Raw genomic sequence first — 18,955 nt, 5'->3', positions numbered from 1 at the left:
GATCCATCCTTCATGAAATCCTCCCCACTCCACCAAGAGTGTCTTTCCGCCGTCCACCTAACCTTCGTAACCTCTTAGTTCATCCCTATGACATCCCCAAACCACCTTCCCTACCCTCTGGCTCCTACCCTTGTAACCACCCCCGGTGTAAAACCTGTCCAATGCACCCTCCCACCACCACCTACTCCAGTCCTGTAACCCGGAAGGTGTACACGAGCAAAGGCAGAGCCACGTGTGAAAGCACCCACGTGATTTACCAACTGACCTGCCTACACCGTGAAGCTTTCTATGTGGGAATCACCAGCAACAAACTGTCCATTTGCATGAATGGACACAGGCAGACAGTGTTTGTTGGTAATGAGGATCACCCTGTGGCTAAACATGCCTTGGTGCACGGCCAGCACATCTTGGCACAGTGTTACACCGTCCGTGTTATCTGGATGCTTCCCACTAACACCAACCTGTCAGAACTCCGGAGATGGGAACTTGCCCTTTAGTATATCCTCTCTTCTCGTTATCCGCCAGGCCTCAACCTCTGCTAATTTCAAGTTGCCGCCGCTCATACCTCACCTGTCTTTCAACAACATCTTTGCCTCTGTACTTCCGCCTCGACTGACATCTCTGCCCAAACTCTTTGCCTTTACAAATGTCTGTGTATGTGCGGATAGATATGTGTGTGTGTGCGAGTGTATACCTGTCCTTTTTTCCCCCTAAGGTAAGTCTTTCTGCTCCAGGGATTGGAATGACTCCTTACCCTCTCCCTTAAAACCCACATCCTTTCGTCTTTCCCTCTTTCCTGACGAAGCAACCGTTGGTTGCGAAAGCTTGAATTTTGTGTATGTTTGTGTTTGTTTGTGTGTCTATCGACCTGCCAGCGCTTTCATATGGTAAGTCCTATCATCTTTGTTTTTAGATATATCAAAGGACTTAGTAATAAGACAGAAGAGCTTCTTGCCTGTTTGAAAAATTTAGAAAGATCTGATAAAAAATGACATCCTTTGACTATCTAAGAACCACATAACTACAGGGTTGAAGAAGTTAAACATAAATTCATGCATCTTATTCGTGTAGAAATAATATGCAGAAAGGAGGAGTTGTTACATATATTAAGACAGACCACAAGTTCAAAAACATTAAGAAAAATAGTTTTTGAAATGACCAGCACACAGAAGTGTGTTCTTGTGAATGAATACTTAAAGTAGTTCACTTTTAGTTTTAAGCATACACAGATCCAAACTAGGAAATCTTGAACTGTTTAAGAGAAATTATGACTCTTAACTATCTGTCTGTCAGACAGCAGCAAGCAGTTGGCAATCTGTGGTGATCTAAATGTAGATTTTCCAAAGGATTCTGAGAAGAAAAATTGTCTGGAAACTTTATTTGGATTCTACAATTTGCTCTTAGCAATAAACTTTTGAACACAGGAGAAAAAATACAGGGTTATTACAAATGATTGAAGCGATATCACAGCTCTACAATAACTTTATTATTTGAGATATTTTCACAATGCTTTGCACACACATACAAAAACTCAAAAAGGTTTTTTAGGCATTTACAAATGTTTGATATGTGCCCATTTAGTGATTCGGCAGACATCAAGCCGATAATCAAGTTCCTCCCACACTCAGCGCAGCATGTCCCCATCAATGAGTTCGAAAGCATCGTTGATGCGGGCTCGCGGTTCTGGCACGTTTCTTGGTAGAGGAGGTTTAAACACTGAATCTTTCACATAACCCCACAGAAAGAAATCGCATGGGGTTAAGTCGGGAGAGCGTGGAGGCCATGACATGAATTGCTGATCATGATCTCCACCACGACCGATCCATCGGTTTTCCAATCTCCTGTTTAAGAAATGCCGAACATCATGATGGAAGTGCGGTGGAGCACCATCCTGTTGAAAGATGAAGTCGGCGCTGTCGGTCTCCAGTTGTGGCATGAGCCAATTTTCCAGCATGTCCAGATACACGTGTCTTGTAACGTTTTTTTCGCAGAAGAAAAAGGGGCCGTAAACTTTAAACCGTGAGATTGCACGGAACACGTTAACTTTTGGTGAATTGCGAATTTGCTGCACGAATGCGTGAGGATTCTCTACCGCCCAGATTCGCACATTGTGTCTGTTCACTTCACCATTAAGAAAAAATGTTGCTTCATCACTGAAAACAAGTTTCGCACTGAACACATCCTCTTCCATGAGCTGTTGCAACCACGCCGAAAATTCAAAGCGTTTGACTTTGTCATCGGGTGTCAGGGCTTGTAGCAATTGTAAACGGTAAGGCTTCTGCTTTAGCCTTTTCTGTAAGATTTTCCAAACCGTTGGCTGTGGTACGTTTAGCTCCCTGCTTGCTTTATTCATCGACTTCCGCGGGCTACGCGTGAAACTTGCCCGCACGCGTTCAACCGTTTCTTCGCTCACTGCAGGCCGACCCGTTGATTTCCCCTTACAGAGGCATCCAGAAGCTTTAAACTGCGCATACCATCGCCGACTGGAGTTAGCAGTTGGTGGATCTTTGTTGAACTTCGTCCTGAAGTGTCGTTGCACTGTTATGACTGACTGATGTGAGTGCATTTCAAGCACGACATACGCTTTCTCGGCTCCTGTCGCCATTTTGTCTCACTGCACTCTCGAGCGCTCTGGCGGCAGAAACCTGACATGCGGCTTCAGCCGAACAAAACTTTATGAGTTTTTCTACGTATCTGTAGTGTGTTGTGACCATATGTCAATGAATGGAGCTACAGTGAATTTATGAAATCGCTTCAATCATTTGTAATAGCCCTGTACAATAGGACCCTGTTTGATAATGTTTTCTTTCATGAATCTGAAAGCAAGAAGAAAACTGTATACCGAGTGACAAAACAATGCTCTCGCTGATCATGATGCACAGTTAGTTCCAATAAATAAGATAGTGTCTTACTGTACTGATGCTAAATCAGTTATAATAATTAACAACTCCAGAACAAATGTCTTTAAGAATAGTTTAAGAGATGATCTGGGATGAAATTTATAATGAACCAAATGCTCACACAAAATTTAGCCTATTTCACGATAAACTAATACCATTAATTTTAAAACAGCTTTCTGCACAAATTAATCAGAAAGAACTTTAAACAGACATGCAAAATATGACATTAAACAATCATATAATAATCCATGAATTACTAAAGGGCTAAAACAATAATAACAGCCGCTCACATGGTTGCAGATGACATGATGTTCGCTAAGTAAAAAGATGGCAACAGAAAAAAAGAGCACAGAAAATATGTCACAAACAGTGCCAATAATAGCTTAAAACATGCTGTAGTATACAATAAATAAGGTGCTATAAAAGTATCAATATAAAACTATATTTCAAAAGACGATATGTAAAAACGTAATAATGTTATACTGTGTATGTACAACCATACCATTTTCTGCATGTTTTAGATTAAAAAACCTCACTGATGATGGTGATATTTGTTGCCGGAACTAGTTTGGGATAATAAAGAAATAAACAAATAACGCGTTGTTTTGCATCAAGGCGGACTCAATTTGTGATATTAAAGGGCTAAAGTACATTGTGAAATAAAAAGGAAAATATACCCACTGGCAAGAACAGACAGAGATCCTACAGTTGTTTCACACTACAAAAACTACTCAAAATTATGAAGAAAAGTTACCAGAAAATCGAGGACCATGAATATTATGTCAGAAACTTGTAATTCTTACAACAAACTTAAGGCTATATGGAATGTAGTGAAACGAGACAGAAAACCTGACCACAGAACAGGACATCATCACTATTGAACCACAGGTAGCATTTTTTAAAATATGTATAGTAGAAAATATAGGGACAAAGAGTTCAAGAGAAAACTTACAACATTATGTTGACAAAAGAACTCTTACAAACTTCAGTCATTTCTCCTTCTGAAATTAAGAAAATTATTTATTCTCTCAAAAATAAAAGCTAATCTGGATTTGACAGAATTTCCAATGGAATACTAAAGCTCTGTTCCCTTGTAATAAGCCCTGTCTTACCTAAAAAATGTAATGTGTCACTAAATCAAAGCATTTTTACAGAGATATTGAAATATGGCATTGTTAAACCCCTCAATAAGAAAGGTGATATGGGAGAGGTCAATGACTCTCAATGTGTTTCATAGCAACATCATTTTCAAAAGTTTTTGAGCATGTGATGTATTTCAGCACAGTATCTCACCTGAACAACAATGATATCGTCAGTAGGCTCAGTTTGATTTTCAGACATGTTGCTCTACTGAGAATGCCGTAAACATGTTCACTCACCAACATTACAAGCAACAAATAACAAAACAGCACCGATTGGTATTTTCTGCAACCTGTTACAGGCCTCTGATTCTGTGGATCAGAATATTTATGCAAGTAAACTGAGGTTATTTGGGATTTATGGTATAGCCAGCCAATTAACAATGCCGTATCTAAGCAAAAGTATACAGTCATGCATGCTTGAGGTGTGTGTCTGATGGATGGAGGCTGTGGCCAAAAGCTTTATGTAAGTATCTTTCAGTTGTGCCTTTCTGCAACTTAACATGTCTTCTCTATGGTAAGTAGCGATCTGTCTTTTCCTACATTGTTGATACTCCTACCTGGACTTTCCATTGTTTGGCATAACATATTCAGTTCCATTAAGGTTGTAGCCAAAGGTGGGTGGGCCCATGAGTCACCCCCCCCCCCTCCCCCCCAATCAACTAAATGATGACCTAGATGCATTGCAGGAAGAAAAAAGATATTTTGATTTTCAAATTAATTAAGGATTTGTTTGTAACAAGAAAGAAGAAGAAAATCTGTTTTGATTCATTAAAAAGTGTAATGATCAGTTAAAACTATGTATGCAGTACCATAATAGCCTAATTACCTATATAAAAAAGCACTGCATTTGTAATGTCTCTTGCAGCGATCTCTCCACGATATTTTCAGAAATTTTATAAATTATATAACTCAGTACATATCTCTATAATAGAGGGAAACATTCCACGTGGGAAAAATATATCTAAAAACACAGGTGATGTGACTTACCGAACGAAAGTGCTGGTAGGTCGATAGACACACAAACAAACACAAACATACACACGAAATTCAAGCTTTCGCAACAAACTGTTGCCTCATCAGGAAAGATGGAAGGAGAGGGAAAGATGAAAGGATGTGGGTTTTAAGGGAGAGGGTAAGGAGTCATTCCAATCCCGGGATCAGAAAGACCTACCTTAGGGGGAAAAAAGGACAGGTATACACTCGCACACACACACATATCCATCCGCACATACACAGACACAAGCAGACATTTTTCCCCCTAAGGTAAGTCTTTCTGCTCCCGGGATTGGAATGACTCCTTACCCTCTCCCTTAAAACCCACATCCTTTCGTCTTTCCCTCTCCTTCCCTCTTTCCTGATGAGGCAACAGTTTGTTGCGAAAGCTTGAATTTCATGTGTATGTTTGTGTGTCTATCGACCTGCCAGCACTTTCGTTCGGTAAGTCACATCATCTGTGTTTTTAGATATATTTTTCAGTACATATCTCGAAATATCTCTTCTTATCTTACCGATTCCTAAACTTTAATATATGATGATTATCAATGCAAAGTAGTTTCAAGCCCCATTAGTCCTTGGAGCGTCCATTTACTCCATGGAATAGCTTCTCTGCTATCTGTTTTCTCTTATGAAAAGAATGAGAGGGAGATCTTGCCGACTAGCCGTGAAAGGAGGAGGATGTATATGTATGTATTGTTGGGCTAGTCGCCATCTTGATGAGATTCTGTATGAGAAGGAATTTAATACATGAATTAAACTAAAGTAAGTGTGTTCGCGTATTATTTAACTGATTATTATTGACAGTGTCTGCTTACTACGCTGTGTTGCACGGGATCAGTGGGGAACGTCTGATTTACACTGGACGAACCTGCCGTTTTGTATGCTCAAGATATCCAGTATAAATAAATAGGCTAACACGATCTTACCAGCAGATCTCCGGTCTTCCCCATGTGATCACCGAAAGTTAATAATTATTACAAATGTTTTAGGAGATCGACTGACAATTTTCGTCGCACCGAGACTTCGAAATTGCTTCACTGCCTTATGGAATTTAAGTTAAGCTCAATTTAATCAGGATAGAACAGTATTGAACTGTGTGAATGTGATAAGCCTGCTTTGTGAATGAAAATTCCCTTAATATACGCATGTTTTTACTATCCTGATCAGTGAAGCTAAATCAGGCCGGTGTGAGAGAGGTTTTTTAAATTTTAGAACACACAAAAAAAATATTAAAGGTTCATTATTTGGAGACTGGTAGAACTTTGGGGTTGCAATATTTCAGTATTTCACAAGGCAGTGGACTGGTAAATATCATTACAAATGACATTAATTTAAAACCAATACATAAAAAGATACTTGGATTTGTCCCAAAAATCATGTTGTTCATAAAAAATATCGCCCAAATGGTGACAGCTACATTTCATTAAAAAGTCTGCTCAATACACTGTCATTAATAGACCAAATGACAAAATACCTGCCCATCTGGATGGTACTCAATCATGAAAACCATTTCCAATATGGAATGATGGGGAATGGTTTGTGGAGTGCAGGAGTACAGGATTATAGCTCATTCCATAGTTCGTTCATTTCTAAAAGATTTTTTTCAGTGGGCTGTTTGAACTCTACTGAGCCAAGTGCGCTGTGCGTCCCCTTCATCTACAGTCTATTTATGCTTTTGTAATACTGTAATAACTAAAATCAGCAATTCCATGCATAAACAAATCTTAAAATATGGATGCATTCATGCACTCTCATATGAGCAAACATGCAAAATTAAAGGAAAAACATGCAATGTCAGAATTCAATCTTTTGTTGTGATGCATTTGGTTTTTCTTTAAAACAATGAGCAACAGCCGGTTTTTCCAAATTCTCCACCGATTTGGTGTAGCTCTTTGTGTTGGGCTGCTAAGCTAGCAATCTCTGGATTTGGGAGGCAAGGTTATTTTAATCTACCACCAGCAACCACGAAAATGGTTTTCTGTAGCTTCCCATTCTCAATTTCAGCAAATGCCAGGGTTCATCACTTACAATAGGCCACAGCCAATTCCTCCTGAAAGATTCCAATTCTCTTAAAGATGCAGTCCCTCTGCTTAAATTAAAAAAGCTGTATTGAAGATGAGATGAGCATCTCTTTGGAGACTCCCACCACTAAAAGCCCTATGATACATAAATAATAATCAAAATTCTCCCCATTTAGGTTCGTGAACTTGTCTGCCGCAACATTCTTTACATTGCAAGAAGTGAGAGATCCATACTTAAATGAGGAAATTTGGGAAAGTGTGAGATTGAATAATTCTGGATCCTCTGTATTTTCACCACAAAAAATTGTTCTAGCTTCTCTGCCAAACAGAACATATCAGGTCTGTTTATTTCAGCAGCCCTTCTGGTAATAATCATGGTGTCCCAAAAATTAGCTCTCGTCCATTCCTGATCGCTTCCTCAGCTCAAATCCAGACAGAGAAGTAGTGTAGGGTTAAGGGAGATTGAAGCACAACTGCTTCTCAGTGGTTTGCCAAAATACAGCACTCCTAAGCAAGGAGAATATATCTCTGCTTGATGAAACCTCCAAGATAATTGTCAAATAAAACGGTTTATCGTTCTTTACGGAAATTTTAAGATCCTCTTTAACAAATCAGACCCCCCACCCCCACTTTGACAAAATGTTGGCTACGTCTTTGGTTCTACACATCTAGAGGTACTACACCAATGATACGTGTAACACATGGTGTGGAAATAATGATGAGTGGAAACTTCAGAAATTTTAAGTGTTCTTATTGCTGAAAATTTAAACTGAAAAAAAATCACATTTTGGAACTCCTGAAACAATTTAGTTCACCCACATCTACACTTAGAATCATTGCAGATCTTGAGGAGAGACAAATCAATAAATTGACATAATCAGTAAATTTTAAGAAAGAAAGTCTTCACTGCTCAAAACCGTGCTATACGAATCATGTGTGGTGCCCACCCACAGTCATCTTGTCTCGTAAACATCTGTTAAAGGCATTACTACTGCTCCACAGTACATTATTCTCTCAAGACATTTGTCATAAATACATCCTCTACAGTTGAAAAGGTATGATGAAATACATAATTATAAAACCAGAAGGAAAAAATGACATTCATTACTCCACATTAAGGTTGTTTTTCGCACAAAAAGGATGCACAATGGCTGCAACCAAAAGTTTTGATAACTTAGCCAGTGATATAAAATGTCTGATGGGCAACAAAGTAAAATTTGAAAACAAACTAAAAATATTTCTCCTTGACAGCTCCTTCCAGCCACAGAAAAATTTCTTTTACTGTAATCTGTAAAAGGTGGTTGGTAATGTAGCCATATTTACAAAGTAGTTTGTGACATGAATGTAAAAGACTCATTCCACATCATTATGATTTATTGTGAAAATGATTAATGGATCATGAAAGTAACCAACAGTCATACTATCATACCTCACATCCTGCTTCGTCCACTTCTTCTTCACTTTCCACACAAAAAGTTTGTTCCCTTATACAGACCCTTTGTATACTCTTTCTGCCTATCAGCCTTCCCTTCTTTGCCTTGCCATCTATACTCCCAGTGTTCATAAAAGGGCTTCATTGTTCTTGACACTCTTTACTTTTTTGCTGGTGCCATCTATCTGTCCACCATAATGCATGCATTTCACATCCAGTCTTTCCTGCTTAGCCATCTTGCTCTTTCGGTCAATATCATTTTTTAGATGTCTGTCTTCCCTATTGCCTGCTTCATTTGTGCATTTTTATACTTTCTCCCTTTATCAATTCGATTAAGGAAATTTCAGCCAAGAAAACTAATAAATTATAAGACAAAAGTTCTGGACAATACTTCCCTTCAGGAGGCAAAATGTGTAGTACTGATGGATACATAAAGTAAAAGAAGCACACTACCTAGCAATTACAACTGCTAGTTCCTTTGTTGGGGAGGAGAGAGAGATACGCTGGAGAAGCTTAAAAAGGAAGTGCAAGTCACTCAGATCCCAGGATGACACACGCCCACCTGCGCTGAAGAGGAGAGGTAGAATCCATCTTATCCTGGGTTCTGAGAGGCCTACTCTTCCTTTCTAAGCTTCCCCTGCATAGCTCTCTCTACTCCCTAACATAGGAACTATTACTTCCAAAAGCTAGGTAGTTAGTCCCTTTTACTTTATATACGTTTATCAGCAGTACTACACACTTCACCTCGTGGCAGTAGATTCAATATTTCATGATTTTAGCTCTTTGATCCTCTGCTGCCTTAACTTATACATCTCTGAAAGCTACTCATTTTTTCTTGTATGGTATTCCTTTATCCCATTTCAGCCAATTATTGCCTAATGATCCTTTCAAAAGTCTCAAAAAACCTCTGCTTCTTTCAATTTATCCAGGTCCCATCCCCTGTTTCCTACCTATTTGCAGTTTCTTCAGTTTGAATTTGCAGTTCACACTGCTGTTTTCTGTTCCTTGTATACCAGTGTTTAATAATGGGAGTAAATAATTCTAATCTTAGATTTTGGTATATATCAAAGATGCTGTAACTTACCAAACGAGAAAGTGTTGGCGTGTTGATAGAGACAATAAAAAACACACAAACAAATTACAAGCTTTTGTAACCCAAGTTTGCTTCATCAGGAAACAGGGAAGGAGAGGGAAATACAAAAGGATGTGGGTTTTAAGGGAGAGGGTAAGGAGTCATTCCAATCCCGGGAACGCAAAGACTTATCTTAGCGGGAAAAAAGGACAGGTATACACACACACACACACACACACACACACACACACATATCCATCGGCACATATACAGACTGACACCAACCTATCAGAACTCTGGAGATGGGAAATTGCCCTTCAATATATTCTCTCTTCCCGTTACCCACCAGGGCTCAACCTCCGCTAATTTCAAGTTGCCGCCCCTCGTACCTCACCTGTCATTCAACAACATCTTTGCCTCTGTACTTCCGCCTCGACTGACATCTCTGCCCAACCTCTTTGCATTTACATATGTCTGCCTGTCTGTATACGTGCGGATGTGTGTGTGTGTGTGTGTGTGTGTGTGTGTGTGTGTGTGTGTGCGCGAGTGTATACCTGTCCCTTTTCTCTTCCTAAGGTAAGTCTTTCCACTCCCGGGATTGGAATGACTACTTACCCATTCCCTTAAAACCCACATCCTTTCGTCTTTCCCTCTCCTTCCCTCTTCCCTGATGAAGCAACCATGGGTTGCAAAAGCTTGAATATTTGTGTGTGTGTTTCCTATTTTATTGTGTCTATCAAACCCCCTCCCCCCCTCATGAACCATGGACCTTGCCATTGGTGGGGAGACTTGCGTGCCTCGACGATACAGATAGCCGTACCATAGGTGCAACCAGAACGGAGGGGTATCTGTAGAGAGGCCAGACAAATGTGTGGTTCCTGAAGAGGGGCAGCAGCCTTTTCAGTAGTTGCAGGGGCAACAGTCTGGACGATTGACTGACCTGGCCTTGCAACATTAACCAAAGCGGCCTTGCTGTGCTGGTACTGCGAACGAATGAAAGCAAGGGGAAACTACAGCCGTAATTTTTCCCGAGGACATGCAGCTTTACTGTATGATTAAATGATGATAGCGTCCTCTTGGGTAAAATATTCCGGAGGTAAAATAGTCCCCCATTCGGATCACCGGGCGGGGACTACTCAAGAGGACGCCGTTATCAGGAGAAAGAAAACTGGCGTTCTACGGATCGGAGCGTGGAATGTCAGATCCCTTAATCGGGCAGGTAGGTTAGAAAATTTAAAAAGGGAAATGGATAGGTTAAAGTTAGATATAGTGGAAATTAGTGAAGTTCGGTGGCAGGAGGAACAAGACTTTTGGTCAGGTGAATACAGGGTTATAAATACAAAATCAAATAAGGGTAATGCAGGAGTAGGTTTAATAATGAATAAAAAAAATAGGAGTATGGGTAAGCTACTACAAACAGCATAGTGAACACATTATTGTGGCCAAGATAGACACGAAGCCCACGCCCACTACAGTAGTACAAGTTTAAATGCCAACTAGCTCTGCAGATGACGAAGAAATTGATGAAATGTATGATGAGATAAAATAAATTATTCAGGTAGTGAAGGGAGACGAAAATTTATTAGTCATGGGTGACTGGAATGCGAGAGTAGGAAAAGGGAGAGAAGGAAACATAGTAGGTGAATATGGATTGGGGTAAGAAATGAAAGAGGAAGCCGCCTTGTAGAATTTTGCACAGAGCATAACTTAATCATAGAACACTTGGTTCAAGAATCATAAAAGAAGGTTGTATACATGGAGGAATCTTGGAGATACTAAAAGGTATCAGATAGATTATATAATGGTAAGACAGAGATTTAGGAACCAGGTTTTAAATTGTAAGACATTTCCAGGGGCATATGTGGACTCTGACCACAATCTATTGGTTATGAACTGTAGATTAAAACTGAAGAAATTGCAAAAAGGTGGGAATTTAAGGAGATGGGACCTGTATAAACTGACTAAACCAGAGGTTGTACAGAGTTCCAGGGAGAGCATAAGGGAACAATTGACAGGAATGGGGGAAAGAAATACAGTAGAAGAAGAATGGGTAGCTTTGAGGGATGAAATAGTGAAGGCAGCAGAGGATCAAATAGGTAAAAAGACAAGAAACCCTTGGGTAACAGAAGAAATATTGAATTTAATTGATGAAAGGAGAAAATATAAAAATGCAGTAAATGAAGCAGGCAAAAAGGAATACAAACGTCTCAAAAATGAGATCAACAGCAAGTGCAAAATGGCTAAGCAGGGATGGCTAGAGGACAAATGTAAGGATGTAGAGGCTTATCTCACTAGGGGTAAGATAGATACTGCCTACAGGAAAATTAAAGAGACCTTTGGAGAAAGGAGAACCACTTGCATGAATATCAAGAGCTCAGATGGAAACCCAGTTCTAAGCAAAGAAGGGAAAGCAGAAAGGTGGAAGGAGTATATAGAGGGTCTATACAAGGGTGATGTACTTGAGGACAATATTATGGAAATGGAAGAGGATGTAGATGAAGATGAAATGGGAGATACGATACTGCATGAAGAGTTTGACAGAGCACTGAAAGACCTGAGTCGAAACAAGCCCCCGGGAACAGACAACATTCCATTAGAACTACTGACGGCCTTGGGAGAGCCAGTCCTGACAAAACTCTACCATCTGGTGAGCAAGATTTATGAGACAGGCGAAATACCCTCAGACTTCAAGAAGAATATAATAATTCCAATCCCAAAGAAAGCAGGTGTTGACAGATGTGAAAATTACCGAACTATCAGTTTAATGAGTCACAGCTACTAACACGAAGTCTTTACAGACGAATGGAAAAACTGATAGAAGCCAACCTCGGGGAAGATCAGTTTGGATTCCATAGAAATGTTGGAACACGTGAGGCAATACTGACCCTACAACTTATCTTAGAAGAAAGGTTAAAGAAAGGCAAACCTACGTTTCTAGCATTTGTAGACTTAGAGAAAGCTTTTGACAATGTTGATTGGATTACTCTCTTTCAAATTCTGAAGGTGGCAGGGGTAAAATACAGGGAGCGAAAGGCTATTTACAATTTGTACAGAAAGCAGATGGCAGTTATTAGAGTCGAGGGGTATGAAAGGGAAGCAGTGGTTGGGAAGGGAGTGAGACAGGGTTGTAGCCTATCCCCGATGTTATTCAATCTGTATATTGAGCAAGCAATAAAGGAAACAAAAGAAAATTTCGGAGTAGGTATTAAAATCCATGGAGAAGAAATAAAAACTTTGAGGTTCGCCGATGACATTGTAATTCTGTCAGAGACGGCAAAGGACTTGGAAGAGCAGTTGAACGGAATGGACAGTGTCTTGAAAGGAGGGTATAAAATGAACATCAACAAAAGCAAAACGAGGATAATGGAATGTAGTCGAATTAAGTTGGGTGATGCTGAGGGAATTAGATTAGGAAATGAGACACTTAAAGTAGTAAAGGAGTTTTGCTATTTGGGGAGCAAAATAACTGATGATGGTCGAAGTAGAGAGGATATAAAATGTAGACTGGCAATGGCAAGGAAAGCGTTTCTGAAGAAGAGAAATTTGTTAACATCGAGTATAGATTTAAGTGTCAGGAAGTCATTTCTGAAAGTATTTGTATGGAGTGTAGCCATGTATGAAAGTGAAACGTGGACGATAAATAGTTTAGACAAAAAGAGAATAGAAGCTTTTGAAATGTGGTGCTACAGAAGAATGCTGAAGATAAGGTGGGTAGATCACATAATTAATGAGGAGGTATTGAATAGAATTGGGGAGAAGAGGAGCTTGTGGCACAACTTGACTAGAAGAAGGGATCAGTTGGTAGGACATGTTCTGAGGCATCAAGGGATCACCAATTTAGTATTGGTGGGCAGTGTGAAGGGTAAAAATCGTAGAGGGAGACCAAGAGATGAATACACTAAGCAGATTCGGAAGGATGTAGGCTGCAGTAGGTACTGGGAGATGAAGAAGCTTGCACAGGATAGAGTAGCATGGAGAGCTGCATCAAACCAGTCTCAGGACTGAAGACCACAACAACATCAACATACCAGCACTTTCTCGTTTGGTAAGTTAAAGCATCTTTGTTTTTTTATATATAAAAACACAGATGATGTGACTTACCGAACGAAAGTGCTGGCAGGTTGATAGACACACAAACATACACACGAAATTTAAGCTTTCGCAACAAACTATTGCCTCATCAGGAAAGCGGGAAGGAGAGGGAAAGACGAAAGGATGTGGGTTTTAAGGGAGAGGGTAAGGAGTCATTCCAATCCCGGGAGTGGAAAGACTTACCTTAGGGGGAAAAAAGGACGGGTATACACTCGCACACACACACATATCCATCCACACATATACAGACACAAGCAGTTCTGTCTGCTTGTGTCTCTATATATGTGTGGATGGATATGTGTGTGTGTGCGAGTGTACACCCGTCCTATTTTCCCCCTAAGGTAAGTCTTTCCGCTCCCGGGATTGGAATGACTCCTTACCCTCTCCCTTAAAACCCACATCCTTTCGTCTTTCCCTCTCCTTCCCTCTTTCCTGATGAGGCAACAGTTTGTTGCGAAAGCTTGAATTTTGTGTGTATGTTTGTGTGTCTGTCGACCTGCCAGCACTTTCATTTGGTAAGTCACATCATCTTTGTTATATATATATATATATATATATATATATATATATATATATATATATATATATATATATATATATATATATATATATATATATATATACACACACTGATGAGATTTTCAAATCCCTTTTTTCAGTGTCACAATATCTTGCATCCCCCAAGTTAGTCAGATTTCTGAAGGAAGGGAACACAAATGACATTTGAGAGGTGAAATGTACATACTGAAGCAAAGCATTGGTTTCTATTTTATTTTTATTATGTTTGTTGCTCATGCTTTACGCTCTTGTTCACAAAACTGTATGGCACTTGCCTCATGTCCTAAGAAAATTACTGAATTGGAGGTACCTTTCTATACAACAAAAACTCTCTTCTACGAAGCCAATGTGCAATGTCAGGAAAATGAGAAAATACATGTAAAAAATGGAATAATCCACTGCTGCTAACACAGTGCATTTCATGTCTTCCATTGAAACTGAAATTGTACATAATGTCATATTAAAATGAAGCAATGGATCCTGCTGCTTAACATGTGTACACTACAATGGAAAGCTTCTAACAACGTCAATAGTCTTATCATTACAAATATTTGAATTCTTGTTCTGCACATGATAACAGCTGCCAACAATGAAACTACAACAAACAAAGAATAAACATAGTGTTGTCTAAAAAGTGAGGTCCCAGGTTACAGTTGGTACCTTAAAAGCCAAAGACAGTCACTACTAGATGCAGCAATGAATGAGAGACATTGACATAAACATGTACTTAACAGTTTCCTTATATCACCACTGCTGGAAGCTTACTCGCATCAGACCGCAGTGCCACTCACTCTGTACTCATCACCTATGCGACAGCATCATTTTACCTCAGATCTGAATGCATTCTAGCAGAACTATTAGTCACAAGTGTGTATCAAAGTTTGCAGTCAATTCTACAGTGAGATGTGGTTATCATTCTGTACTGTATCACGTGATAACAGTTACATCAATCAGCAGTAGTAACAAATACACAGTGACATGATTGTGTCCAAGTTAAGAATTTTAAATTGTTCAAATTTTAATAAAGAGATTTGATATTTTTAGTATATTGTAGTATCCTCCTCCAGAAGTAAATCTAGGCTTGCTATCACACAATACCATGGTGATGATCATGGTTGCTTCTGTACTCAGTGTATTGCCCATCTGTCGTACATCTCACATGGTGACAGTGAGGTTCCCACACCTGTCACAGGTGCTTAGTGTACCATTACAAGTTGTGGTAAGAATATTTGTATATCTTATGGAGTGTTTAACCATGTCTGAGTCTCCACGAGAACTCTCTCTAAATGAAGTTGTTCAGTATCACGTGCAGCAGACAGAATGACTGCTGTTCAGTGTACAATAGAAGACAATCCTACTCTTACAAAAGCAGTCCCACAACCAGCTGCTGCTACCAAATTTCACCAGATTAACAATAATGAAGAGGACTGGTCTGAATATAGTGCACAACTGGAGCTCACTTCATAGCACATAACATTAAAGGTATGGTGCACACTGCATTTTTGTTGTCAACATTTTGAGCTGCTGTGTACAGACCGCATAAAGTTGTTGTCTGGAAGACTTTGATTATGAGAAACTTGTTTAAAAACTCAGTGAGTATTACAAGGCATAGATTTATGTGCCTGAAGCAAGAGTTAATTTTTTTTGTTGTAGGAAACACCCCAAACAGTGGACTGCTTGAACTTCTCAAGGGTTAACAAGGCATTGTATGTTAAAGTGTTCTTGTGGATTAAGTCACAATGAGGTTATGTTAGTGATGCAATTGTGCAAAATGCATTGATGCATGCACAAGTACTGCTATCCTAAAATTACCATATCTGGATCTGAAAAAAGTTTTGTTTGTTGCAGAGTCTCGAAGTAATGTGGACATAACTGAAGCGGATTTTGAGGCTCCATCTGAGGTTAATGTTAAAGCAAATAGAAGCAGACCTCAGATTAACAGTAAATGTAAACAAAAGACATTTCAGTCATCTGGTACACAAGGTTTGTTACAGAATAATGTAAAGAAATCTTGCCCTCAGTGTTTTTCAAATCAAGATAGAACAGCTTTTTCTTTATGATGTAAAGTGTGTCAAACAAGGTTGTATCCAGACAGTCTGTTTATAACACAGCCAAGGCAGGCATTGGGGTATGGCATGACTCCAGTGAGGCTTGCAGCAAGTGAAGGTTATGGTGGCACAGCCATCGCAGCTGATGCCAACAAAGAGTCACTTTTTCACTTTGCAGACATCTTCTGCTGTAGTCCACAAACACAGAAACAAACTTTTTGTCCAATTAAGAGTGGCTCAAAAGACAATTTAATTTCTGTTAGACACAGGTGCATCTGTTTCCCTGATCAATAAAGTATCCCACTGCTACTGAAGCTGTGTGCTGTCTGCCAGCAACTTTTCATGACATGAGGAAGAGTGTTTGCTTTCATGTACTATGTTCTACAAACAGTGCAAATATTTTGCTGTGTGCAGTCTGCCAGCAATTTTTCATGACATAAGGAAGAGTGTTTGCTTTCATGTACTATGTTCTAGAAACAGTGCAAATATTTTTGGTTTAACAGCTTTGTTCAATCCTTCCAAGCCTGTCTCACCGTAGGCAGCAAAGTAATTGCAATGTTGGGCTCTTGTTGTCTAATTATCAATGCAAGTGTAGTACAGGCCCAATTCACAACATTCAGATACTGATTTGTGTCTGTTACTGGTTGGTTCTAACATAGTGTTTGATTTGTCTGAGGAATCATGTTACAAATCGATACTAAAGATTTTGAAGTTCCTCAAAATTTTCCTCTCAATTTTTGGTGTATTGCTGTAGCAATTGCTTCTGATCCAGCTAGTACATGCACCATGGATAGCCATGTAGTTTGAAAGAAATTCCCCACCTAGTGAAATGTCACTACTTTTCACATTGTCACGTTATCTGGGTATTCAGATGTTCTGCTGCTGTATACAAAGAACAACGATGTACGGGTTGTCACTACTTTTCACATTGTCACGTTATCTGGGTGTTCAGACGTTCTGCTGCTGTATACAGAGAATGACAATGCACGGTTTGTGACTCCACAATCACTCGAGAGGGAAGTTTGTTGCACCGAGTTAACTGAGGCATAGTTCACACAAAGCACTCACCAGGCCGTGGATGCCCAAATTACCTCTCATTCCAATATTCGTGCAGAGCATCAATCCGCTCCACTGCAATACGTTTTTCAAGAGCCACATCCACCCAGTCAATATGTGTATACATTGATTTCACAGGTCCATTCTGGAACATGCAATTGTCATTGGTGGTAGATGCATGTCTGAATATTAAACAGTTTTGTGCCAACAATATTATACACTGTGTAACTACTGCTCCTTTTCATTCTCAGTCTAACGGCGAAGTTGTAGGGTTCATTCGAACATTCAAACATCATATGGAGAAACTTCGATCCTCCCTCACAAGGGAGCAAGCCTAAGGATTTTTCTTTCCTCTTTCCACTTCTTGTGGTGTGACAGGAAGCCGCCAGCAGAATTACTACATGGACATCGTCACCATATCCTGTCTATTGTTGCTGTGGTAGCGATAGTTCGTTCCACTTGGTCATACTCAGTTTCAGCTGCAGGACAAAGTTTTCTCTAAAGGTTTTGGCAAGAAACAGCATTTGGAAAATAGTGTCATCATACAAGTATTGAGTCACTCATCTTATGTCTTTAATCAAAACCATCTGTGTCACTCTTGTGTTGGTGATTCTGCCTGTGGAGGTCAACTCTGTGCCACAATCGACATTGTCACTGGTCTTGTAGCCTGAGGCAATGTCCAGAGACGCACCACTGCTCCTAGACAGCTGTCACAACACCGCTGGGATTCCACCTGGCGTCCTTCCAACCACAGCATCTGTGTCCCTGGATGCAGGCATGTACCCTGTGGTCGATATTTTGACTGTTGTCTCTGGTCACTCACAAGATCGATACTGTGGTGCAGACAGGGAGCTGCCATCAGCCATTATTACTGTCCCTGTCTCATCATATGGGTCCGACCCCCCCCCCCCCTCCCACCCCACATCACTCTGCCGTTGTCATGATGTGACCTAGCACTACATGATCATGTGTGGAGGTTTGGCAGGGCGGAATGTGTCGTCCAAACAGTGAGGTTGCAGATTACAGTTAGTACCTCACAATGACACCACAAGCTAAAGACAGGTACAACTAGATGCAGCAACAAATGAGAGATGTCAGCATAGATAAACCCTCGCGAGTTTCCAAACGCCACTTCGGAAGAAAGTGCCATGCCGCTCGGCACCCTCTTAATCAACATTTACGATGACAGTATCATCTTACCTCAGATCTGGCTGTGACCTAACAGAACTATTAGTAAGAACTGTGTATCAAAATTTATAGTCAACTTTATATTGAGATGAGACTATCGTTCTGCAGTGTATCGAGTGATAGCAGTTACAGTGTTCAGCAGCAGTATCAAGTATATAGGACATGGCTGTGAACATGGACTGTTTCCAAGTTAAGTATTTTAGATTGTTTGAATTTTAATAAAGTTATTTTAGTATTTTGTGTCAGATGTTGTATCTGCTCGACACCTTCCGGAAGTAAATCTAGGCTTGCTATGACACCCTACAAAACACAATTAACTTTATCCATATTTAAAGGCACACAGGTCAAAGTTTTATTCAGATCTTCTTGCTTCTGTATGACACTAGTTAAATAAGTCACAAAAAACTTGTACTTTTTTGACAATATTTACAATCATTACAGGCAATTTTC

Source organism: Schistocerca nitens, chromosome 5 (assembly GCF_023898315.1).
Source record: "Schistocerca nitens isolate TAMUIC-IGC-003100 chromosome 5, iqSchNite1.1, whole genome shotgun sequence".
Lineage (NCBI taxonomy): Eukaryota > Metazoa > Arthropoda > Insecta > Orthoptera > Acrididae > Schistocerca > Schistocerca nitens.
The sequence above is the reverse complement of the archived record's forward strand: the minus strand, read 5'-3'. Positions refer to the sequence as shown.